Source organism: Ovis aries, chromosome 7 (genome assembly GCF_016772045.2).
Source record: "Ovis aries strain OAR_USU_Benz2616 breed Rambouillet chromosome 7, ARS-UI_Ramb_v3.0, whole genome shotgun sequence".
Classification (NCBI taxonomy): domain Eukaryota; kingdom Metazoa; phylum Chordata; class Mammalia; order Artiodactyla; family Bovidae; genus Ovis; species Ovis aries.
The window spans coordinates 2,034,915-2,053,681 of record NC_056060.1 but is presented as its reverse complement, the minus strand read 5'-3'; positions in this window follow the sequence as shown (position 1 = coordinate 2,053,681).

The following is an 18,767-nucleotide window of genomic DNA, read 5'->3' as shown; positions in this document are numbered from 1 at the left end:
TTTTAATAGTGCCAATTTTGTGACTGCAATCATGTGAAAGTCCTGTTGAAATGAAAAATTATATCTGACCCCCAGATCAAATAATTTATGTTAAAATGTAAATAAATCTCCTATCAAATGTCAAAAAAAAAAAAAAAAAAGCAGAGACATGATTTTGCTGACGAAAGTCCATATAGTCAATACTATGATTTTTCCAGTGGTCATGTACAGATGTGAGAGTTGGACCATAAAGAAAGCTGAGCACCAAAGTATTGATGCTTTCAAACTGTGATGCTGGAGAATACTCTTGAGAGTCCCTTGGACAGCAAGGAGATCAAACCAGTTAATCCTAAAGAAAATCAATTCTGAATATTCATTGGGAGGATGGATGCTGAAGCTGAAGCTCCAATACTTTGGCTACCTGATGCGAACTGACTCACTGGAGAAGACCCTGATACTAGCGAAGATTGAAGGCATGAGGAGAAGGGGGTGAGATGGTTGGATGGTATCATTGACTCAATGGACATGAGTTTGGGCAAACTCTGGGAGACAGTGAAGGACATGGAAGCCTGGCATGCTGCAGTCCATGGGGTCACAAAGAGTTGGGCATGACTGGGCAAATGAACAACAAACAGCAGCAACATATATTTTCAAAAAAGAAGACATGGGAAACACATTTTCTTTTCCATGTTATTTACTTATTTTTTTAAAAAAAACAATGCTTTTTACACATACAAATTAATGTGCTATAATTGTGTTCTCCATGCAATAATGATGGAATTTATAAACTCTGCACTCTCACAGTGCTCTGCAAAACAGTATGGTCCAGCAAGGGCCTCAGGCTTAGGCTTATGATGCACGCAGTCTGGTTCCATTCTGTCAGCACATCTGACTCTTTGTATGTCCTTGTTTGGAGACAAGGTCAACTTTCTAAGTTTGCTGCCCTTTGTGAATATAAAGCCTGGGCCAAATGTCCCTGCCTAACCTCAGTTATTGACTATCAAATTAAAATAAATTGCTCACAGAGTTACCAGTCACATAGTTAACTATACACAAATAGAATTCAAAGTTTCTATTCATACCCGTGAACTTAGTTAAAACTACTGGTTGCATCAATTTCCAGGGTACATATACATGTGTTCTTTCCAGGTCCTCCATTCCAAAATATTCCCAGAGGACACTTGCTATTTGATTTTCCAGCACTGCCAGAGATTTAAGACCAAGTCTCAGGAGAGCTCTGACCAAGGAATGCCCAGCCCAGAGATTCGGCAGGGCTCAAGAGACTGGATCCACAGGGCTGAGTCTTTCTCAGATTCCTCCCTTGTCAATAGATGTCTGGTTTATGGCTTTGGGTGTCTTTGAGCTGAAATACTGTTGACAAGAAGAAAAGTGTAATTAAAAGACATTTTTGATTTTTAGTTTGTCATAAATTTGAAAGTTAGTAAGCTCCTTCTTTCATATAAAGTATTTTTAGACACAGTTGGCAAACCATATGGATGTATTTCTAGTTCTTTATTTCTAGTAAGGTTTTATTAAAAAAGAAAAACACAGACTAACTAGAGCTTTCAAATTAGTGCATACTTCAATGCTAGCCATTTAGACACTCATAGGATACCTTCAACACTCTCATCTGCCCACATGGAAAGAACATTTTTTTTCTTTCCCTGTAGCACCTTGGAGCCACACCTGCCTGTTTAAAATCAGGCACACAGCAGAGGAAGTGCTGATGAATTTGGTACTGTCTAGACAAGTACACTAATGTGCAGTGTTGGGCTGGTGGTTGTCATGGTAATAAGCAAATAAGCTCTTACAGCTCTGCTAAATAGTGGGTTGTGGATGCTTCCTTTACAATAGGCAATTTTCCCTCCCTTGAAAGGGGCATTGCCAAAAACAATCTGACTAGCTCTAAGACATGGAATCATGACATTCAGCAGTGTTTCAGGTTGTAAGATAAATGCCACAGTCTAATGTTTCTTGTAAAAGTAGTTCATTTTCTTTGCCATTTGTCAGCATATTAATAAGTTCCTCATTATGTTGCAGAGCCTGAGCCAAAGAAACAACAGAAAATGGACAGGAAATCTAAAGTGTTTTCACCGCTTTGATAAATAATAGCTTTTTAGTTTTTCTCTCATTAGAATTATTCCTTCCTTTCACGCAACCAATACTGTTCAGTCTCTTACTCTGTACTAGTCACTGTGCTAACCTCCAGGCACTCTGATCTGCACAGTGGCTTCTTTTTCTTCCAGGAGCTGAGAGTTTAGCAGGTAACACAGAGAAGCCAAGCATTGCAAGGCGGATTTGGATACATGACTCACATGACACTCTGGGTACAGGACAAGAATACATGGCACGTATATACTTCAGAGAAACCGGTATGCAGGTCAGGAAGCAACAGTTAGAACTGGACGTGGACCAATGGGCAGGTTACAAATTGGGAAAGGAGTACATCAAAGCTGCATATTGTCACCCTGCTTATTTAACTTATATGCAGAGTACTTCATGCAAAATGCTGGGCTGGATGAAGCACAAGCTGGAATCAAGATTGTCGGAAGAAATATCAATAACCTCAGATATGCAGATGACACCACCATTATGGCAGAAAGTGAAGAACTAAAGAGCCTCTTGATGAAAGTGAAAGAGGAGGATGAAAAAGTTGGCTTAAAACTCAACATTCAAGAAACTAAGATCATGGTATAGGGTCCCATCACTTCATGGCAAACAGATGGGGAAACAATGGAAACAGTGACAGACTTTATTTTCTTGGGCTCCAAAATCACTGCAGATGGTGACTGCAGCCATGAAATTAAAAGACGTTTACTCCTTGGGAGAAAAGCAATGACAAACCTAGATAGCTTATTAACAAGCAGAGACATTACTTTGCCAACAAAGGTACGTCTAGTCAAAGCTATGGTTTTTCAAGTGGTCATGTATGGATGTGAGAGTTGGACTATAAAGAAAGCTGAGCACCAAAGAATTGATGCTTTTGAACTGTGGTGTTGGAGAAGACTCTTGAGAGTCCCTTGGACTGCAAGGAGGTCCAACCAGTCCATCCTAAAGGAGATCAGTCCTGAATATTCATTGGAAAGACTGATGTTGAAGCTGAAGCTCCAATAATTTGGCCACCTGATGCAAAGAACTGACCCACTGGAAAAGACCCTGATGTTGGTAAAAATTGAAGGCAGGAGGAACAGGGGATGACAGAGGATGAGATGGTTGAATGGCATCATGGACTCAACAGACATGAGTCTGAGCAAGCTCTGGGAGATAGTGAAGGACAGGGAAGCCTGGCGTGCTGCAGGCCATGGGGTCGCAAAGAGTTGGACACGACTGAGTGAGAGAAGAACAACCACCGTAATGGCTAACTCTGTCCTGGAGACCTAAGAAGGGGTCCTGGTGGGGGCAGCGTCTAGGCTATAAAGAAGATCACAAGAATCCAGGCAGAACTGGGGCAAGTATACTAAGAAGAGGGAACAGGAGAGGGAGGGAGAGGAGCTGCCAGTCAGCATGAGAAGCAGGGTGAGGGAACGAGTGGAAGCTGGTCCTCAGTCACATCGACTCCTTGGAACCCTGGGGACTGGAGCCCACTCAGCTCCTCTGTGCATGCGGTTCTTCGGCCAAGAGTACTGGGACGGGTTGCCATCTCCTTGTCCAGTGGCTCTTCTTGACTCAGGAATTGAACCTGGGTCTCCTGAATTGAAGGCTAACTCTTTACCATCTCAGCCACCAGGGAGCCCCTGAGGGAACAACGTAGGGTGTAATGGACTCTATGGGGAAGAGAACAGAGGTGAGTCTTCAAAGGCAGGTAGGACTGGAATGACAACAGCTACACTTAGAGGTTACGCTTCATCCTAAAAGTGCTGAGGAGTCAAGGCAGCATTTAAGCAGAGGAATGAGACACTTTGGAAAACTAATTTTAATTGCTGTGTGGACAATGGTTTGGAAGACAGTAAGACTGGAGGCAGGAAGAAAAGTTAAATAGGCCTTTTAAATAGCCAACCGCTTGTCAAAAAGGGTCTTTTCTGAATTATTATTATCCTTTCCATTCGAGATGGAGATGGCTAATGTTTCCCCCACATCCATGCTCCCTCATTACAAAGTGTGAAGCTGAGAGTCAGGTGAGCACGTGGCTGCCCAGACAAAGATTTACATTTCCCAGATTCCCTGTAACCAAGGACAGTCATGGCAAATTGAAATGTGCAACTTCCAAGGTTGGCCTTTCCCATTCCTCTTTTCCTTCTTTCTGCAAACTTGAATACAGAGGTGATGCCAACAACTGGAGGAACTGACTTAAACCATGAGAACAAAGCCCAGTTTAGACTGCTATAACCATGGAGCATCAACTGGGAAGCTGATAAACAGCAGAAATTGATTTCTCACAGTTCTGGAATCTGAAGTGAGGCCGCCATCAGTCAGGTTCTGGTAAGAGCCCTCTTGCGGGTTGCAGACTGCCACCTCCTGTGGTATCCTGACATGGTAGAAGGGCAGGAGAGCTCTCTGGAGTACTTCTACAAGAGCATTAACCCGTAGTTTCCTGGTTCACCTCTCCAACTCCCCATCTCCTAATAACCTCACACTGGCAGTTGGGATTTTACATATAATTTTGAGGGATACACACATTCAATCCACTGCACCCAGTGTTAAGGAGGCAGAGCAATAAAGCAGAAGAATCCTGGGACTCTGATGATTGTGGAATTATCATCCCAACCCTGAACCTTTTAATGCGGCCGTTTTGCATTTTCAGTTATAGAATCTCAGCCAGTATTCTAACTCATAGAGTGTCTTTAAGTCATTTGACAGTGTCGGGAGCTAGTCATTTTCCCCATACCCCTCTGCCATCTCACCTTCATGATAACTTCTCGGCCCACTTATCCGTCTGGCCATCTATCGGCTCTGCTGTCCTTCCACTTCTCCAGCTGCTCCCTGTGGTGGCTCTCCTGGCTTCTCTTTGTCTTTCTGCATCATCATGGGTGTGATGTCAGCTCTGTTCTGCACTTGTCTGTTGACAGAGTCTGTATTCAACTCAGAAGGTTTCCCATTTTATATTTGAGCCTGATCTTTGTCTAGACCCATATTTTTAGATGCCTGTAGCATATTTCCATTTATGTCTTGGGTTATCACTTCCCAATCAACATGTCCCGAATTGAGCTTGTCATCCTCTTTCCCTCACCCACAAGATTCTGTTTCCCAGAACCGTCTTTTTGTTCCCAGGCAGTATCAGTTTCTTCTCCTCTTTCAGCCCTCGAATCTTTTGATTGAACTGAACTGCTCCCCTCATCCGTCATCCTTCATGTCTAACCTATACCTAAGCTTCATTACTCTAGTTTGTCTCAAATAGCTTTAATATTTGCCCTTCCCATCACTGCTGCCACTATTCATTTCAGCCTTTTCATCTGGGCCCCCCAATATCCATTCTCGTCCTTTAATACTCCTGTCTGTAGTAAGCAGCCCAGTGAACAGTTTCCTAAATCACTTAACTGTATCCCTTTTCTCCTTAAGAACAAAAGTGATTAGGCTTTATTACATTACTTGCAAACCCATCTCCTGAGAAAGTGTGACACGGTGGAGAGAACCAGGGCCTTAGAGTCTGAGAACGGGTATGAACCACTAACCTATTGATCACTGAGTGTGTTATTTTAAGATTCCTTTACTGCTCAAAGCTGAAATAGTCACACGTACAACAGAGATAGTAAGAATTCATTTCTGATGACTGTTGTGAGACTCGAGTGAGATGAGTCATCCTTACTATAGCTGGCAGCATGTGGAAGGTGTCAGTGAAATGTCTGCCTGCTGGGCAGCTGCAGTCTAGTGTTACTCTACCCCGCCCAGTTCAGCTCTACGTCTCTCTGCCCTGGTCAGGTCAGGCTGGACTCAATCAGTTCTATCTCTGTGCCTCTGCCCAAACTGTTCCACCTGTAAGATACATATTTTCCTTCTTTTTTTATTCAACAAATGATTATTGAGAGCATTCTAGGTACCAGGTATTGGTTCAGCCACTTACTTAAATCCTATTCGTCTCTTATGATGTATCAAGCTCCATGAAACCCCTGTACATACTCTAATGTCAACAAAATGTTCTTCTCCAAACTCGCTATTGTCCTAACATGAGAAAACCTGGTTGCTCTCTAGTTATTTGTTGGTATTTTTTCATATAGTCCATGAGTTAGTTGAGAGCAGGAAAACTTGTTAATTATACTTCTTCTCATTTCCAGCTTGGTATACCCTCCCTTAATAGCCAATTGACAAATACTGTTGCCTAAAAAAGTAACTTTAACTCCAATATTTATCATTTAATAAGGGAACTTCTTTGATTACTTCAGCTCTGGCTTAGGAAAAGTTTAACTCAAGGGAAACGAAAATCATAGCCATACTAACAGGTAATAATACAACAAGCCATTGCTGGCTGCTTACATAAATACTGCTGGAGACTAGAACCATCAGCCTTCCTCCCCACACTGAATATTCATAATAGAGACTTAACATCCTGCAAAACACGAACCATTTTCTAAGTATCCCTTCTATGGAGAGGCCAAATAATCTGCTAATGAGCTTCAGTCAGGGGACAGGCGTTCTAGACCGCCTTCAGGGATGGGCTGTAGACAGTCACACTTTTCTCCAAAAGGTGGTGGAAGGGGAGGGAGGGGGAAAAGTGAGGCCATGTAATGTACATTTTCTATTTTCATATGTGCATTCTGCTCTTCTGTATCTCTTGTCATTAGCCCAAAGCCCCAAAGGCACTGTATCCTAATGCTGCACCCCTGCTCTCCAGATTCTTCTGTCAGGCTTTCTTCTCAACATTCTGACGGGGGTGTGGAGAGAACACTACATGGCCTCAAAGCCTTAGTGCTTCTCAGACTCACAGTCATCCTGACTTGTCCTCATTTTCCCTGAGAATGTGACTATATTTCAGTTCCTATGAAGAGATACTTATAAAGTGTCTATTACAAGCAAAGCATGCTCTTGAGGGTTTATTTAAAGCCAGGAGTCCTGGGTTCTGGTTCCATCTGGCCGCTCCCTTTGGGGCTTTGAGAAAGCCGTTTCTGTTTTTTGTTGGGGGAGGAGGTGGACGTTTATTATTAAATTAGGAGATTCATTGGAAGGACTGATGCTGAAGCTGAAACTCCAATAATTTGGCCACCTAATGTGAAGAACTGACTCATTGGAAAAGACCCTGATGGTAGGAAAGATTGAAGGCAGGAGGGGAAGGGGACAACAGAGGATGAGATGGTTGGATGGTATCGCCGACGTGATGGACATGAGTTTGAGTAAACTCCGGGAGTTGGTGATGGACAGGGAGGCCTGGTGTGCTGCAGTCCATGGGGTCTCAAAGAGTCAGACATGACTGAGCAACTGAACTGAACTAGGAGATTCTTTTGAACACTATGTTGTATGATAAAATACAATTTCATTGTTTGGAGCATACAGGTAGGACATTAAGACGCTATAACCAGGCAGTAACAAATGAATTGTGGAATCAGATCACCAAGATTCGAATACTAGCCCCACCTCTCTAGTAACTGTATGCCCCTGAGCTAATCAGGAAAGCTCTCTGTCCTAGATTCCTTATTAAATGGCCATGACAGGAGCGCCTTTCTCAAAGGTCTGAGGACTGAGAGTCCGCATCAAACAATTCACAGCAAAGGCCATGAAGGAGCTGCTTGCGTGACGGAGGCAGTCTGCATCTTGAATGCGGCGGTGCTTATACTCCTGTACACATTTGTTAAAACTCATAGACCTGTATGCCTAAAAAGGGTCCATTTACCTTAAAAAAAAAAAACCCTAATCTTAAAAATACAGGTCTACTGTATGATTCTAACGGCATATTCTGGAAAAGGCAGAACTATTAGCCATAGTAAATAGGTCAGTGGTTGCAGGGCTTTGGTGGTGGGGAGCAGGCCGGTGGAGCACAGGGGATTGTTAGAGCGGTGAAACTGTTCTGAATCTGTAAGGGCTGCACATCATTACACAGTTTTCAAAACCCACAGAATATACAACACAAAGAGTGGGCCCTAATATAAACTATGGACTTCAGTTAATAATATATCGATTTGACTCATCAACTGTAACAAACGTACCACGTGAATGAAAAATGTTAATAATAGGGGAATGTGGGAAATCTCTGTACTTTCCACTGAAACTTTCGTAAATCTAAATCTGCCCTAAAAAATACATTTTATTAAAAAAACAAAGAAACAAGCACTTAGAAAAAATACTCCATAGTTACTATTATTACTATCCCTTCCTTTGAAAACAACAACCAAGGTTTATTCCTTAAAAGCAGGCATACATACCCATGCCTGGGTTGCATCTTAGGGGGAGAAGAATGCATGAACAAGTAACCAAGTGTGGTCCCTCCCAACTCAGACTTCTTAAATACTGCTCTGTTTAAAAGGGGAAAATAATCTCACAAACGTCTCCTCTCAGATCATTTGTCTGAGGCCTGAACTGCCTGTGGAAGCTGCTCTTTTCTCCCGAGCTGCTCCCCTTCTCTGTGATTCAGCCACAGATGCTCTTTCTTATTTCATGATCGTATCTGCTATTGTACCAAGGCACTGAAGACATGGAACAGCCAATTAAATATCATCACATGTTCAGTGCCCTTGGGAAAGCCGTACAGGAAACAGACTGTTTACATCTCACACCTCTGGGGAGGCTGCACAAGCTGAAAGCAATGTAGGATTTTTCCTTCTCTTTATTCTCAGAGAAGAATTAAAAACAAAAATCCAAGCCACACAATCACCCAAAACAAACAAAAAAAAATGTAGTTTCAAATATAGAAACACTCGCCTTCATGATGAATATGCATGTGGGAGAATTGTCACAAAGTCTGTGAACAATCTGGCCAAAGCCTGCTTCATTTGGGAGCTCAACAGTGCTTCTGCTCAGGACTTTTAGAGCACATACAGGGGCTCCTGAGCATGGGGCAGCCTCTGGGAGGCTCTGTGGGGCAGCATCTTGCAGGGCCACTTGCCCAGGGAGCGCTAGAGGTTGGGCTCTGAGTGAGGGGTGTAAGCCCACCCTGTGTGTCCCATGCTCATGATGATAAGGCCTCTCTGGGGGACCACAGTCAAGCGACATAATCTTCCAGAGCTCCACTGTCTTCATTGGTGAGACTGAAAAATCTCTAGGATCCCTTCCAGCCCCACCATCTTGTGACTCTTAGGGTTTTTTCCCAGAACTGAAGTTCAGTTCAGTTCAGTTCAGTTGCTCAGTCATGTTCTACTCTTTGTGACCCCATGAACTGCAGTACGCCAGGTCTCCTTGTCCATCAACAACTCCCGGAGTTTACTCAAATTCATGTCCATTAAGTTGGTGATGCCATCCAACCATCTCATCCTCTGTTGTCCCCTTCTCTTCCTGCCTTCAATCTTTCCCAGCATCAGGGACTTTTCCAATGAGTCAGTTCTTCGCATCAGGTGGCCAGAGTATTGGAGTTTCAGCTTCAGCATCCGTCCTTCCAATGAATATTCAGGACTAATTTCCTTTAGGATGGACTGGTTGGATCTCCTTGCTGTCCAAGGGACTCTTAAGAGTCTTCTCCAACACCACAGTTCAAAAGCATCAATTCTTCAGTGCTCAGCTTTCTCTATAGTCCAACTCTCATGACCATACATACATTAACAAATTAAGCTATTTCATTTTATGTTTATCCACCTGTCAATTTCTATTTAGTTTTAATTGCATAAGTAAAACATAAAGATATGAAAATGAATAAGAAAACATGAAAAAAGAGAACACTTTACACATAAGGCCAGGCCCCTCTGATTAAAATCTCTTTTACCTTCCCTTCTGCCCCTTCCCAGAAATAACCATCGTTATTATTCGGCTAGTATCTTTCCAGATACTTTCACACCTATATAGATGCAGAGAAAATAGGCAAGATTGTGTTCATTTTTTAACATAAGTGGTACCATACCATTTGCTTCATTCTGCAGCTTGTTTTATCACTCAACAATAGGTCTTAAAGATATCTCCATACTGCACTTCATTCTCTAATATCCCTGTGCCGTTCCACAGTGTAAGAACTATAGCTTATCCATCCATACTTCACTGGTTCATATTTAGGACCTCTGCTTACACAAACAGTGGTATAACCAAAGCCTCATGCTGAATGAGTGAGTGTATTTCCCTAAAGTAGATATAAGTGGAATTGCTGAATTAGTTAATTAGTGTTTATTTTCACAGGTATTGTTCCAGAAACTGTCTAGACCAACAGACACACTGGTAGCAAGTACATTTTCTGAGTCATATGGAATAATGGCTAAAAGCATAGGATCTGGAGACAGAGTGCGTGCATTTCCCCCCACGCCACCACTCAGAGTTCTGGGACTCTGAAATACCAAGATATTTTCTCTGTGCCTCAGTTTCCACATGTTAAAACAGGAATCAAATGCATGGCAAATTGCTCTGAGGATTACCAGACAGTTGCTGGCACAGAATAATAGCTCCATTTTATCTTTAATCATCACTATTTTTACTAAGTTATGTTTTGAGGAGCTTCAAGCTTCTTGACCAGATGGGTCTGCCATCCCACCTCCCAAATCACTCTGTGAGTCAGGATTTTTCCAGACCCAGAGGTTAAGTGCCTGCTGGGCTCATTTAACTCCCACTTCTGAGTCCTTCTCTGAAGTGAAGCCAGCAGAGCCCTGACTGACAGGCTGCCGGTGCCTGTTTGTACAACAGTCTTTGCTAATGTAAACAGCTAAATGCAAACTGTACCATCTAAGAACCCACAGGGGATTTGAGGACATTCTTGGAAGAGGCTGATTGCATTAATCTTTAAGAAGCAAAACACAGGCCACCCTGACCTCACATGCAAGTCCATCCACAGGAATTGCAGAACAGGACAAATCACACGGGGTCTCTCCTCCTCTTTCATGCAGGTAAACTCAGGTTAAAATGAACACCAGAGACAGCTTGGAGTCGAAAAGAACGGTGAAAGAAAATTATCTGCAGCTGTAAGAATGTAAAAGGACAGAAGCTCGGTTTTGTCTGCTCTCCTTCCTCTGTGTTATTGGTGAGGACCTGAGCAAGACACGACTATGAATGAGCTAGCCTTGGTTAACTCGCTGAGCCGCTCTGAACTGTTCCTCCACCTCTGGCTACTTGCATGCTAGTCTACCTGCTATGGAGGGAGAGGGGAAAGATGGAGGGTCTAGGATGTTTCTACTTAAAATGCCATCTGCCCAAATACAGGATTCCCCCAAAGGGCTACTGAATCTAGCTGTGTCATCTCCACTTTCAAGGAAATGTAAATAGTTGCTTCTTCTTTTATCCAAATCTTTACAGAAAAGGATATTGGTGCCCAGAGAATTAAGTTCGCACAGGAATGTCAGAGCTACGGAAGGCCTCACCCTGTTTTGCAGCCCAATGCCCTTTCCATATGCAATAAGCCAATTAAAGAAGCAAACTCACATCCTTATACTGAGACTCCAAAGGCATGAGTTCTTTCTGACAATTGCCTTATGGTGGGTGATTAAGAACAAAAGCTGGGATGTTTTGCCGACCTCAGTTTGAATTCCAGAGCCAAACACTTAACTGGTCTCCATACCAGAAGGAACACAGTCCACCCTTAGCTCAACTACCTGACCCCTGACAGCGTTTATCCCAAATAATCACCATGTAGATTGTCAAGGCATTCAAATTTAACCATTTATGATAGCAAAATACAAAATATTTAATGATTTTTTTCAGAAGCGAAAGAACATTTACACTCAAGCCTTTGTTTTTCAGCTTCCCTCTGACAAAAAGAGATATTGTGGTGTAGTGAAAGGTTGAGCAACTGATTATTCCAACTTTCAACATACAGTTTTGGTTTAATGTGTGTTAGATGGTTTTTTTTTTAAGTTTGACACTAACTTTGGTATTCCTTAATTTTAAGTTCCTTTTGTTTGTGTATGTTTTAATTTAGTCTCTTTGTAAATTTTACCTCAATTTTTTTTCTGTTTATAGAAACATGCTAGTTAAATATTGCTGCCCGATGACAAAACACAGCTGTAGTAGGATATTTCTGCTGAATTCGAAGCGCATGTGCTAGATTTCCAAATGGGCATCACCCTGCGTATTTCCCCGGGAAGCAGGTTGGGAGCACCAAGGATAATTACGGGAGTCTTTAGAAAACACAGACGAGGGCTTGTCACCCACACAATGTGAAACCGAGGGGTCACTTTTGTGGTTGTTCAATCGCCAAGTTGTGCCTGACTCTTTGTGACCCCATGAACTGCGGCATGTCAAGCAACCCTGCTTCACTATCTCCTGGAGTTTGCTCGTATTCATGTCCACTGAGTTAGTGATGCCATCCAACCATCTCATCCTCTGTCCCCCACTTCTGATCTTGCGTTCAATCTTTCATAGCCTCAGGGTCTTTTCTAGTGAGTCAGCTCTTCCCATCAGGTGGCCAAAGTGTTGCAGCTTCAGCTTTAGCATCAGTCCTTCCAATGAATATTCAGAGCTGATTTCCTTGAGAATTGACTGGTTTGATCATCTTACTGTCCAAGGGACTCTCAAGAGTCTTCTCCAGTACCACAATTTGAAAGCATCTGTTATTTGGCCCTTAGCCTTCCTTATAGTCCGACTCTCACATCTGTACATGACTATGGGAAAAATCATAGCTTTTATTATACGGACCTTTTCTGCAAAGTGATGTCTCTGCTTTTTAATATGCTACCTAAGTTTTCCTTCCATGGAGCAAGTGTCTTTTAATTTCATGGCTGCAGTCATCATCTGCAATGATTTTGGAGTCCAAGAAAATAAAATTTGTCACCATTTCCAATTTTTTCCCTTCTATTTGCCATGAAGTGATAGGACCAGATGCCATGATCTTTGTTTTTTCACTGTTGAGTTTCAAGCCAGCTTTTTCACTCTCCTCTTTCACCTTCATCAAGAGGCTGTTTAGTTCCTCTTCACTTTCTGCCATTAGGGTAGTATCATTTGCATACCTGAGGTTGTTGATATTTCTCCCAGCAAACTTGATTCCAGCTTGTGATTTATCCAGCCTGGATTTCACATGATGTACTCTCTGTGTGAGTTAAATAAGCAGGGTGACAATATACAGCCTTGACGTACTTCTTTCCCAATTTGGAACCAGTCAGTTGTTCCATGTCCAGTTCTAACTACTGCTTCTTTACCTGCATACAGGTTTCTCAGGAGACACACAAGGTGGTCTGGTATATTCCCATCTGTTTAAGAATTTTCCACAGTTTGTTGTGATCCACACAGTCAAAGGTTATAGGAAATGGCAAACCACTCCAGTATTATTGCTGTGAGAACCCGGTAAACAGCATGAAAAGGCCAAAAAATATGACACCATAAGATGAGTCCCCCAAGTCAGAAAGTGCCTAGTATGCTACTGGGGAAGAATGGAGGGCAATTACTAAGGGAAAGAAAGAATTCCAGAAAGAATGAAGGGGCTAGGCCTAAGCAGAAACAATACCCAGTTGTGGATGTGTTTGGTGGTGAAAGTCCAATGCTGTAAAACACAATATTGCGTAGAAACCTGGAATGTTAGGTCTATGAATCAAGGTAAACTGGACATGGTCAATCAGGAGATGGCAAGAGTGAACACGAACATCTTAGGAATCAGTGAACTAAAATGGATTGGAATGAGCGAATTTAATTCAGATGACCATTATATCTACTCCTGTGGGCTAGAATCCCTTAGAAGAAATACAGTAGCCCTCACAATCAATAAAAGAGTCTGAAATAGAGTACTTGGGTGCAACTTCAAAAATGACGGGATGATCTCAGTTTGTTTCCGAGGCAAACTATTCAACATCACAGTAATCCAAGTCAGTGCCATAACCACTAATATTGAAGAACCTGAAGTTGAATGGTTCTGTAAGGACCTTCAAGACCTTCTAGAACTAACACCAAAAAAAGATGTCCTTTTCATTATAGGGGATAGAATGCAAAAGTAGGAAGTCAAAAGGTACCTGGAACGACAGGCAAGTTTGGCCTTGAAGCTCAAAAAGAAGCAGGGTCATAGGGCATAAAGCTGTGTGGCGCTCTGTGGTCCTGGCTTCACCTTAAGCATGTGGTACTCCTTATAAACCAGACAGCAGAACCTGAGAGCCAAACTGATGGTTCTTCAGCCTGTGATGGTTCTCCTCTTTAACCTATTGATCTTAAATTTAGTTTATCACACACCTTGAGTTTGTTATTCTCACCTAGCCTCAGGTGATACCTTAATGTTCTAGTGGTTTTCCCTACTTTCTTCAATTTAAGTCTGAATTTTGCAATAATGAGTTCATGATCTGAGCCACAGTCATCTTGTCTTGTTTTTGTTGACACTAAAGAGCTTCTGCAACTTTGACTGCAAAGAATATGATTTTTTGCAACCTGATTTTGGTATTGACCATCTGGTGATGTCCGCACGTAGAGACATCTCTTGTGTTGTTGGAAGAGGGCGTTTGCTATGACCAGTGGGCTCTTTTGGCAAAGCTCTGTTAGCCTTTGTACTCCAAGGCCAAACTTGCCTGTTACTCCAGGTATCTCTTGCCTTCCTACTTTAGCATTCAAGTCCCCTATGATGAAAAGGACACCTTTCTTTGGTGTTAGTTCTAGAAGGTCTTGTAAGTCACCATAGAACTGTTCAGCTTCTTCAGCCTTAGTGGTTGGGCAGAGACTTGGATTACTGTGATATTGAATGGTTTGCCTTGGAAACAAACAGAGATCATTCTGTAGGTTTTTTTTAGATTGCTTCCAAGTACTGCATTTCAGACTCTTTTGTTGACTATGAGGGCTACTCCATTTTTTATGACGAATTCTTGCCCGCAGTAGTAGATATCATGGTCATCTGAATTAAATCTGCCCATTCCAGTCCATTTTAGTTCACTGATTCCTAAAATGTCTATGTTCACTCTTGCCATCTCCTCTTTGACCACTTCCAATTTACCTTGATTCATGGACCTAACATTCCAGGTTCCTATGCAGTACTGCTCTTTACAGCATCAGACTTTGCTTCCATCACCAGCCACATCCACAGCAGGGTGTTGTTTTCACTTTGACTTCATCTCTTCATTCTTTCTGGAGTTATCTCTCTACTCTTCTCCAGTAGCATACTGGGCACCTAGTGGCCTGGGGAGTTCATCTTTCAGTGTCCTATATTTCAGCCTTTTCATACTGTTCATGGAGTTCTTGCGGCAAGAATACTGACGTGGTTTGCCATTCCTTTCCCAGTGGACCATGTTTTTTCAGAACTCTCCGCCATGACCCATCCATCTTGGGTGGCCCTTCACAGCATGGCTCATAGTTCCATTGAGTTAGACAAGGCTGTCTGTGGTCCATGTGATCAGGTTGGTTAGTTTTCTGTTATGGGTTTTCATACTGTCTGAAGGATAAGAGGCTTATGAAAGATTCCTGATGGGAGAGACTGGCTGTGGGGGAAACTGGGTCTTATTCTGGTGGGCAGGGCCATGTTCAGTAAACCTTTAATCCAATTTTCTCTTGGTGGGCAAGGCTATGTTCCCTCCCTGTTGTTTGGTCTAGTGCCAAACTATGGTGGAGGTAATGAACCTAAATCAAATCCCTTATGATTATACTGTGGAAGTGACAAATAGAGTCAAGGGATTAGATCTGATAGACAGAGTGCCTGAAGAAATATGGATGGAGGTTTGTGACATTACACAAGAGGCAGTGATCAAGATCATCCTCAAGAAAAAGAAATGCAAAAAAGGCAAAATGGTTGTCTGAGGAGGCCTTACAAATAGCTGAGAAAAGAAGAGAAGCTAAATGCAAAGGAGAAAAGGAAACATATACCTATCTAGGTGTGGAGTTCCAAAGAATAGCAAGGAGAGATAAGAGAGACTTCCTCAGTGATAAATGCAAAGAAACAGAGGAAAACAACAGAACTGTTAAGACTAGAGATCTTTTCAAAAAAAATTAGAGATACCAAGGGAACATTTCATGCAAAGATGGGCACAATAAAGGACAGAAATGGTATGGACCTAACAGAAGCAGAAGAGGTTAAGAAGAGGTGGCAAGAATACATAGAAGAACTATACAAAATATCTTAATGACCCAGATAACCATGATGGTGTGATCACCCACCTAGAGCCAGACATCCTGGAATGTGAAGTCAAGTGGGCCTTAGGAAACATCACTACAAACAAAACTAGTGGAGGTGACGGAATCCAGTTGGGCTAATTCAAATCTTAAAAGACAATGCTGTAAAAGTGCTGCACTCAATATGCTAGCAAATTTGGAAAACTCAGCCATGGCTACAGGACTGGGAAAGGTCAGTTTTCATTCCAATCCCAAAGAAAGGCAATGCCAAAGAATGTTCAAACTACTGCACAACTGCACTCATCTCACACGCTAGCAAAGTAAAGCTCAAAATTCTCCAAGCCAGGCGTCAACAGTACATGAACTTCCAGATGTTTAAGCTGGACTTAGAAAAGGCAGAAGAACCAGAGATCAAATTGCCAACATCCATTGGATTATAGAAAAAGCAACATAGTTCCAGAAAAACATCTACTTCTGCTTTATTGACTACACCAATGCCTTTGTGTGGATTACAACAAAGTCTGGAAAATTCTTACAGAGATGGGAATGCCAGACTACTTTACCTGCCTCTTGAGAAATCTGTATGCAGGTCAAGGAGAACCAGTTTGAACCAGACATGGAACAACTGACTGGTTCCAAACTGGGAAAAGAGTACGTCAAGGCTGTATATTGTCACCCTGCTTATTTAACTCATATGCACAATACATCATGAGAAATGCCAGGCTAGATGAAGCACAAGCTTGGATCAAGACTGCTGGGTGAAATACCAATAACCTCAGATATGCAGATGACAACACCCTTGTGGCAGAAAGCAAAGAGGAGCTAAAGAACCTCTTGATGAATGTGAAAAAGGAGAGAGAGAAAGCAGCCTTAAAACTTAACATTCAAAAAACTAAGATCATGGTGTTCGGTTCCATCACCCATGTCAAATAAATGGGAAAACAATGGAAATAGTGACAAACTTAATTTTGGGGGGGAGGGGTTCCAAAATCACTGCAGATAGTGACTGCAGCCATGAAATTAAAAGACATTTGCTCCTTGGAAGAAAAGTTATGACAAACCTAGCATTTAAAAAGCAAAGACATTATTTTGCCAACAAAGGTCCATCTAGTCAAAGCTATGGTTTTTCCAGTAGTCATGTATGGATGTGAGGGTTGGACCATAAAGAAAGCTAAACACTGAAGAATTGATGCTTTTTAACTGTGATGTTGGAAAAGAGAGTCCCTTGGACTGCAAGGAGATCCAACCAGTCAATCCTAAAGGAAATCAGTCCTGAATATTCATTGGAAGGATGGATGCTGAAGCTGAAGCTCCAATAATTTGGCCACCTAATGCAAATAGCTGACTAACTGGAAAAGATCCTGATGCTGGGAAAGACTGAAGGTAGGAGGAGAAGGTGATGACTGAGGATGAGATGTTTGGATGGCATCACTGACTTAATAGACATGAGTCTGAGCAAGCTCCACGAGATGGTGATGGACAGGGAAGCCTGGCATGCTGCAGTCCATGGGGTGGCAAAGAGTAGGACACAAATGAGCAACTGAATTGAATTGAACTGTACTGAGTCCAGCTGGTTTTAGAAAAGGCAGAGGAACCAGAGATCAAATTGCCAACATCCACGGGATCATGGAAAAAGCAAGAGAGTTCCAGAAAAACATCTATTTCTGCTTGATTGACTATGCTAAAGCCTTTGACTGTGTGGATCACAATAAACTGTGGAAAATTCTGAAAGAGATGGGAATACCAGACCACCTGACCTGCCTCTTGAGAAATCTGTATGCAGATCAAGAAGCAACAGTTAGAACTGGACATGGAACAACAGACTGGTTTCAAATAGGAAAAAAAGTACGTCAAGGCTGTATATTGTCACCCTGCTTATTTAACTCCTATGCAGAGTACATCATGAGAAACACTGAACTGGAAGAAACACAAGCTGGGATCAAGATTGCCGGGAGAAATTTCAATAACCTCAGATATGCAGATGACACCACCCTTATGGCAGAAAGTGAAGAGGAACTAAAAGCCTCTTGATGAAAGTGAAAGAGGAGAGTGAAAACGTTGGCTTAAAGCTCAACATTCAGAAAATGAAGATCATGGCATCTGGTCCCATCACTTCATGGGAAATAGATGGGGAAACAGTATCAGACTTTATTTTGTGGGGCTCCAAAATCACTGCAGATGGTGATTGCAGCCATGAAATTAAAAGACGCTTACTCCTTGGAAGAAAAGTTATGACCAACCTAGATAGCATATTCAAAAGCAGAGACATTACTTTGCCGACTAAGGTTTTTCCTGTGGTCATGTATGGATGTGAGAGTCGGACTGTGAAGAAAGCTGAGCACTGAAGAATTGATGCTTTTGAACTGTGGTGTTGGAGAAGACTCTTGAGAGTCCCTTGGACTGAAAGGAGATCCAAGCAGTCCATTCTGAAGGAGATCAACCCTGGGATTTCTTTGGAAGGAATGATGCTAAAGCTGAAACTCCAGTACTTTGGCCACTTCCTGAGAAAAGTTGACTCATTGGAAAAGACTCTGATGCTGGGAGGGATTGGGGGCAGGAGGAGAAGGGGACGACAGAGGATGAGATGGCTGGATGGCATCACTGACTCGATGGACGTGAGTCTGAGTGAACTCTGGGAGTTGGTGATGGACAGGGAGACCTGGCGTGCTGCAATTCATGGGGTCGCAAAGAGTCGGACACGACTGAGCGACTGAACTGAACTGAACTCTACTGAGCCTCAGGTGTGTATTAGGGCGCTAGGTGTAGAGCAGGTGAACCTTAAGAAGATC